Source organism: Mauremys reevesii, linkage group 2 (genome assembly GCF_016161935.1).
Source record: "Mauremys reevesii isolate NIE-2019 linkage group 2, ASM1616193v1, whole genome shotgun sequence".
Lineage (NCBI taxonomy): Eukaryota > Metazoa > Chordata > Testudines > Geoemydidae > Mauremys > Mauremys reevesii.
The window spans coordinates 30,938,180-30,945,798 of NC_052624.1; positions in this window are offsets into that span (position 1 = coordinate 30,938,180).

Consider the following 7,619-nt stretch of genomic DNA (forward strand, 5'->3'; position numbering starts at 1 on the left):
CACACTGCAACACACGCACAGCGCCCTTGCTTTCACACTTTGCTTCCCACCCTGTCAGCGGCCCAAAGTGCGGTGTGCAGATTCGACAGCAATTCACACAGGAACCAAGGGAACCCCGATCCCCGACGGGGATGGCCCAGACGGAGAAACACCACACAGACACAAACACTCCACAGGAGGAGACACAGACACAGAGACACACAGAGTCAACAGTCCGGACAAAACACAGACCTGATTACCTGAACAGATTCAGGATCCCCTATCAGAACAGAGTGGGAACCAAAGAGTCGATCCCAGACTTTCGAGTGTTTGACTTCTGTGCTTCCGTTCCCCTTCCGTGAAAGAGGGAGACCCGCGCAGCCGCCGCGTGCCGGTGCGTCCACAAAGCGGTCGACAAAACAGCCCACAGCCCCCCAGTGCCAGTTTGCCTGAACCTCCAAATTATCAAAGTTAGTCAAAAGAATCAACAAGACAATTTGTCAGACCACTCTGTTTTTTTTTTTGCTAGCGCTCTAATAATAATACTCAGATAATGTGAGTGGCCATGCCAAAGCCCAAACAGTTTTATTATATAGAGATAAAATCAAACAAAACAAAAAAAGAAAAAAAGCAAAAATTCACCTGGGGGGCATAGCATGCATATCCTCCTACTTACTTCCTCCTATCGATCTAAGCTAGGCTATTACTTCCTTGCCTTTAAACGGTGCAATTGTTTTATTTTAATGTTGTTTTTCCTGACCTGGACTTCAGCATTCATGATTTTTTTTAAAAAGGTACAGACAGCATTTCTTTAATCCTATCTATTTTTGTAATATAATTCATTCTACTTTCACACATGTAATATACATATATATTAAAACACTTTGAAGTTTAACATAAGCCTCTGTAGCAAGCCTTAGTGGGAGAAGCAAGACAGAACGTACTAAATGACCCAGAGAGCACTACTAGTAATAGTAAGTTCGACACTGCACCCCATATTCGTCAGAGTGATATTATTAGGATATGATTATGGCATAATTATGATGCCTTTTGTACAAGATGGGCATGTGAGATGTCATTGGAAAAGTTATGATTTGCTGAATATGATTATCCTATTTGTATGCATGTATCATTTTTGTATTTGAAGTTATTAATATTAACTATCTATATTTCACATGTAGTCACACCTGGATGACACTCACTAGGCAAGATGCTTCCAATCTAAACAGCTGGTTGGGAAGGGCCCATTCAGGGTAATGGGTCATAAAGGTCTATTGTTTTCCATAGGAGACGCTCCTCCTCCCCCGCAAGTGATGTAAATTACACCGACCTAGCTACCACCTTTCGCGGAGGTGGTTTTTATTATGCCGATGGGAGAGCTCTCATCCATTGGCATAGAGCGTCTTCACATGATGCACTACAGCAGCACAGCTGCATCAGTGTAGTTGTGCTATTGTAGTGCTTTTAGTGTAGACTGGCCCTCAGACTCAAACTACCACCACATAGAAACGAGTGATACCTTCACGGTGTTAAGGTGAAGGGTTAATTTTGCACATTTTAGGCTTAAACATCTGGTAACCATACAGTCTATTTTCCTTTTTAATTAGTACTGCCTGGTGGCTACACTGTCTGGCATGTCATATTTTAGGACATAAACTGACTCTACACAGTGGTACTAGGAGAATGAACAAAAGAAGATACACAAAGACAGTATAATTAAGTGAGATTTTGGCAGCTTGCATTTACCCAGGAAGTGTTGTAATCCTAGGCTAAAAGTGCCAGGCAGCCTTTGATGTAAAATTTGACAGTTGACAGGCAAAAAACCTCGCTGCACTATGAGAGGCACAGATGAATGGAAATATTCCAGATCGTTTGATCAGCTGCCTGTCACAATTTGACTAGTGGAAGGCTGAGGGAGCTGAAACAAGTGTGTGAAACTTGGTGCCTTTCCAGACATTAATTCTAAGAATCACTTGTCCATTCCGAGTTTAATTTGCAGTACAGATGTGTTGAGCTACCCGCCTATACAATAAATCAGGTAGTGAAGAACAGAGGATGACTGCCAACCCTTATAGATGGTAGCTTGGTTCATTTATTACTCATGGTTGTGTATCCATTGCAAAAACAGAAGGTGGTCACCCCGTGTAGGATTAAAGTGTTTTATGATGGGAGTCTCCATGCCAGAGGATTGATGCCTTGCTTTAAAAAGCTAAAAGGTGCTGTAGCTTTGTTCTCAATATAAACCAGCCTGATGCAGGTTGACCTCTTGTATCTTTTTAGAGAAAAATGAGTAAGGTGCTCACGCCAAAGGATTCTCAGAAGTTAATTTACCTTGGGAACATAACAGAAAATTAAAGCCTGTTGAAAAGCTGCCTGTCCCAACACTAAGTGTTTGTACACTCTCCCTGTAAATAGAAGAATGCTGTACAGAGTACACCTTACACCATCTGTTGTGCAGAAAGCAGCACTCTCCTCACTAGCAGCTGACAGTCAAAGAAAGAACCACAGTCCACTATATTATTTGCAACAGTGAATCAGCTTTTACTGTTCCCACATTTTTCTTGCCAATAAAACACAGACACCTGCACTCACATACTTTAGAGCAGTGATACCCAGACCTTAGTGGTTCAGGAGCCAAATTAGCAATCAACATTACCCAAAAGTCATTTACTATAGTACTATCTGTTCATATTTAAACAGTATGATGGGAAATATTTATATATATTGTTCTCACAGCAAAATGACTGACCAAGAATCATTTTATCAGCAATTGGTTTCTAACATAGTAAAAGCATCCTGATTGGGTAATAATGAAATCACACCATGTTTTAATATCATGTGCTGCAAAGAGCTGCAGGAGACACAGTAAAGAGCCATTTTTGGCACACAAGCCTCAGTCTGAGTATCACTGCTTTAGAGGTAATCAACACTGAACACTGCCAAAAGAATCATAGGTGCCATCTTTTTCCTTTGCCAGGAGGTGCTCAATCACCACTCCGCCCCAGGCCCCACCGCCACTCCCCCCCCAAGCCCTGCCTCTTCCCACCCCTTCTCTGATCCCAGCCCCCCCCCTCCTTGCCCCAAGCTCCCACCCCCACCCCACCTTTTCCTGCCCCTGCTCCACCTTGCCTCTTCCCACCCCCTCCCCTGAGCTCACCCTGTCCCCACTTCTCCCTCTCCCTCCCAGCACCTCCTGCATGATGCAGAACAGCTGATCACGACAGCTGAGAGGAAGGAGAAAAGAATTGATGAGTGGGGCCGCCAGTAGATGGAAGGCTGGGAGTGGGTGGGGGGAGCTGGCTGCTAAGTACCCACTAATTTTTTTCTGTGGGTGCTCGGAGCACCCATGGAGTCTGCACCTATGAAAAGAATTGTACTATAAAAGTTATACAGGCTATTTCCTGGGGTTAACAAAATGTTGGGGGCATTAAAGTGACTAGTGAGAGAGCAATTGTGGCTAGGAAAGGGTAGTCTTATCAGTTTCCCCAAGGGCTGTTAAAAGTCTAGTGCTGGTGCTATGTGTAATTAGGGTTAATTACTGGAGATTCCGTCTGGAGATGGTTTACTGCTGGTCTGCACAGGGTGTTCTAGGGCAAACAACCGGTGTTTCAAGAGAGGATCTTTCATCTGCTACGAGAGCGGGAGGCTGGATCCCACTGAGAAAGCTATGCTGTTGGAACAAATTAACTGCAATACAATATATTTAGACTAAAGTACTGGTGAGCAGACTGGAAGATATTATGGGCACATTGATTTGGAAGGTCCAAGTTGTATTCATTGTTGAGGCAAACAAGGGGACAGTGTGTGTATGATTTGTAACATGATGCAGCAATTTGGAAACACCAGCTGTAGGGACCTCACTGGATGCCCAGAAAGCATTCAATGTGATTAAATGGAGCTACCTGAGTGATATTCAGGTTTGTTTTTCCACAAGACCTTTGTTGGTAGTAGGTTCCTCACTGACTTCCCTCTGCAAAACTATAGACAAAACTCAGCAGGGTGCAATTTCTCGTCCATTTTCATTGGGAGGAGGAACATGACTGGAACTAATTGGCTACCTAGTAAGTACAGTCTTTGATACTTAGCTCAGTCAAGGGAGCTACACTGGCAACTTGCCAGGAGCCTAAGGGCCACATCCATTTTTGCATAAATGCAAGTAAATTGCAGCTATCTTCATCTTGAATGAAGACATGCAGCCTGTGGAGACCACAGGTGCCAGCATGCAGTGCATTATCCTAGGACTTGGATCAAGGTGAAGCATTGCACACTAGGTCCCGTAGCCCCAGCTTTTAGAACCGCCTGGCTGAATTTGCCTTGAAGACATTTTGCTGGAGGTCACTCTAGGGGCGTGATCCAAAGCCCATAGAAGTCAATGTTAGGACTCCCACTGACTTCAGTGGGCGCTGGGTCAAGCCTTCGCAGCACAAATTCATGACGACTATTTAGATAGGCCAAAACATTCAAAAGCAGTTACCACTTTTACATAACACAAATTTGGGCTCTAGTGCCCAGAAGTATGCTAGGTGCTGTCCGGCACTGCCCCTATAAGCTTACAGTCTAAAAAGGCAAATACCAGAGATATGACACCTCCTATTAATTTTCAGCTTGTGCTGATAACATTTCTGATGCCAGGTGATCCATAATCCTCAGATCAAGTGGTCTTTAAACAGTACTGAGAGTTTTCTCTGCTTCTAACTTTAAAGGGAATAGAGAAATAATAAGGCTATGCTTCTTAACCCTAACTTTTCAGGGGAATCTGATATAAGAAAATATTTATCAAAGGTCTGGCATCCTGAATTTTTGCTAATGCTCCCCTCAGACTAAGACTGTGTGCATCATGCCAGGGTGTGATGAGCCATCTTACCTAGGCTGTGTTGGTTTGAAGCAAAAGGACAAATACTGTTTTATATTCATGTTCTATTCATGTCTTGGGACAAAGTTCAGAGTGGAACTGATACATTATGCTCTATTTGTTGATCTAAGCAAGGCAGACTGGATTTAGACAGATGATATTTAGCTGAGGTGAATGGGTGGTGCATATCATAGGCTGGGGGAGGTTGTGCCTCCCCAAAAAGCCCTGTGTGGCTCTGGCCACACTCCACCCAGGGGCCCTCTTCTTGCTTGCCTTTCCTCCTTGGCCCCAGCCCACGCAGGCTGGCTGCTCCTCTTCAGGGAAGCGTGCTGGGGTGGACTAGGGTGCTGCAGCCGAAACCTGGGGTGGCTCAGGCCGCCCAGCGCTGGGGCTATGCTGCCTGGTGACCCTGGGGGGCTACCTGCCTGGCATGCTGGGTATGGGGCTGACAGCCATGGGGAGGGGCTGTGGCAGGAGAAGGGGGCAGAAGGGGTGGGGTCATCTGGGGCTAGCCTCCAAGAGCCAGCAGGTCACCTGCCGCCCATGCTGAGGTGGACTGAGTGGTAGCTAATATTAATACCCTTTGATGTGGAGTAGGGACATTAATACTGAGATAATACAACTTAATATGAAGATGAATACAGTTTTCATATTAACAGCACATGGAAATTCGTTACCCAGGTACTGGTCAGTTAAAGTTTAAAAAAACTTTAAACTCTTTTGTTGCTAGTTTTTTCTTTGGGAATCATGCAGAGCATAGGAGACAATTATCCTAGCTATGTAGAAGCATGGATGTTACTAGTAAAATAAATCACACACACACACACACAGGATAACTGGCAAAATGTAACTTATGCTCCACTTTAAGGCCCCTTCACACCACTGGGGCCTTAACTGAGAATTCAAGACAAGTGTTATGTCTACACTGTAATTAGACAGCAGCAGCTGGCCTGTGCCAGCTGACTCGGGCTTGTGGCGCTGGGCGATGAGGCTGTTTTATTGCAGCATAGATGTTGGGGCTCAGGCTGCAGCCTGAGCTCTGGGGCACTTGCAGCTCACAGGATCCTAGAGTCTGGGCTCCAGCCCGAGCTTGAATGCCTGCCTTCTACATTGCAATTAAACAGCCCCTTGGGCTCTCGAGGTTTGGGTTGAGTCAGCTGGCACGGCAGTGTAGACAGACATTTTCTACAGATTCTTAGGGTCTTGTCAGAGTAAGAAAGTCTTTCTGATATGTTGGAACAATGTGATTTAGCCTCTTAGATCCTCAGTTTGTTAAAGGTCACAGTAGGAATAGCTGAATTGTGCCTATTGGTCTCTGTTCTAGAGACCCAATTTGATTCATCTCTTTTTGGTTGCCAGGCAATAGATCACAATTTGCATGAAGAGTGTCCCAGTGATTAGAATTGTCCAAGCACGAGAGAGGCCCAGAAAATAATGTTGCAATGTTCAGTCTCGCTAAGGGATACTAAGATATGAACTGTTCTTGTGTTTTCCCAAGTGGCGGCTCAAATATCTGTAACCATTGTAATAGTGATCTACAGTGTGCTTGGACTGTACTCGCCATTGTATTACATTGCCTCTCTCCGTTGTGTGAAATGTACCCTTCTATCAAATATATTTAATGTAACTAAGTCAGGCTTTCAGCCGGTGTAGAGTTTGAAAGGAGCCCTGTGATCAGCTAACCACTACTTTATAATGAATGGAAATTTTAGTTTAATGTGGAATTGGAAACTGGTGGGATCTCTCACCAGTGTGGGAAGCATTCAGGCCCTTGCCTCAGGGCACAATTTACTGTTCAAACACACACTACTCTGAGGTTTCAGAGTAGCAGCCGTGTTAGTCTGTATCTGCAAAAAAAACAGGAGTACTTGTGGCACCTTAAAGACTAACAAATTTATTTTAGCATGAGCTTTCGTGAGCTGCAGCTCACTTCTTCGGATGCATAGAATGGAACACACAGACAGGAGATATTTATACATACAGAGAACATGAAAAGGTGGAAGTATGCATACCAACAGGCAGAGTCTAATCAATTGAGATGAGCTATCGTTAGCAGGAGGAAAAAAAACTTTTTGAAGTGATAATTAAGATGGCCTATAGAAGGTGTGAGGAGAACTTAACATAGGGAAATATATTCAATTGGTGTAATGACCCAACCATTCCCAGTCTTTGTTTAGGCCACAGTTAATAGTATCTAGTTTGCATATTAATTCAAGTTCAGCAGTTTCTCTTTCGAGTCTGTTTTTGAAGTTTTTTTGTTGCAAAATTGCCACCTTCAAGTCTGTCACTGAGTGGTTAGAGAGGTTGAAGTGTCTCCCACTGGTTTTTGAATGTTATGATTCCTGATGTCAGATTTGTGTCCATTTATTCTTTTGCATAGAAACTGTCCGGTTTGGCCAATGTACATGGCAGAGGGGCATTGCTGGCACATATCACGTTGGTAGATGTGCAGGTGTACGAGCCCCTGATGGCGTGTCTGATGTGATTAGGTCCTATGATGGTGTCACTTGAATAGATATGTGGACAGAGTTGGCATCGGGCTTTGTTGCAAGGATAGGTTCCTGGGTTAGTGTTTATGTTGTATGGTGTGCGGTTGCTGGTGAGTATTTGCTTCAGGTTGGGAGGCTGAGTTACAAAGAAAGCAATTCCCCAGAGGAGTTCTCTGTCTCAGTGGCACCCTTCCCTAAATCCCTTGCTGGGCCATTTGAAAGCCCTTAACACTTTCATGGCAGTTATCCCCTGTCACAGGGATTTTCAAATCCAGGAAACGTAGGATGGTTTTGAGGCG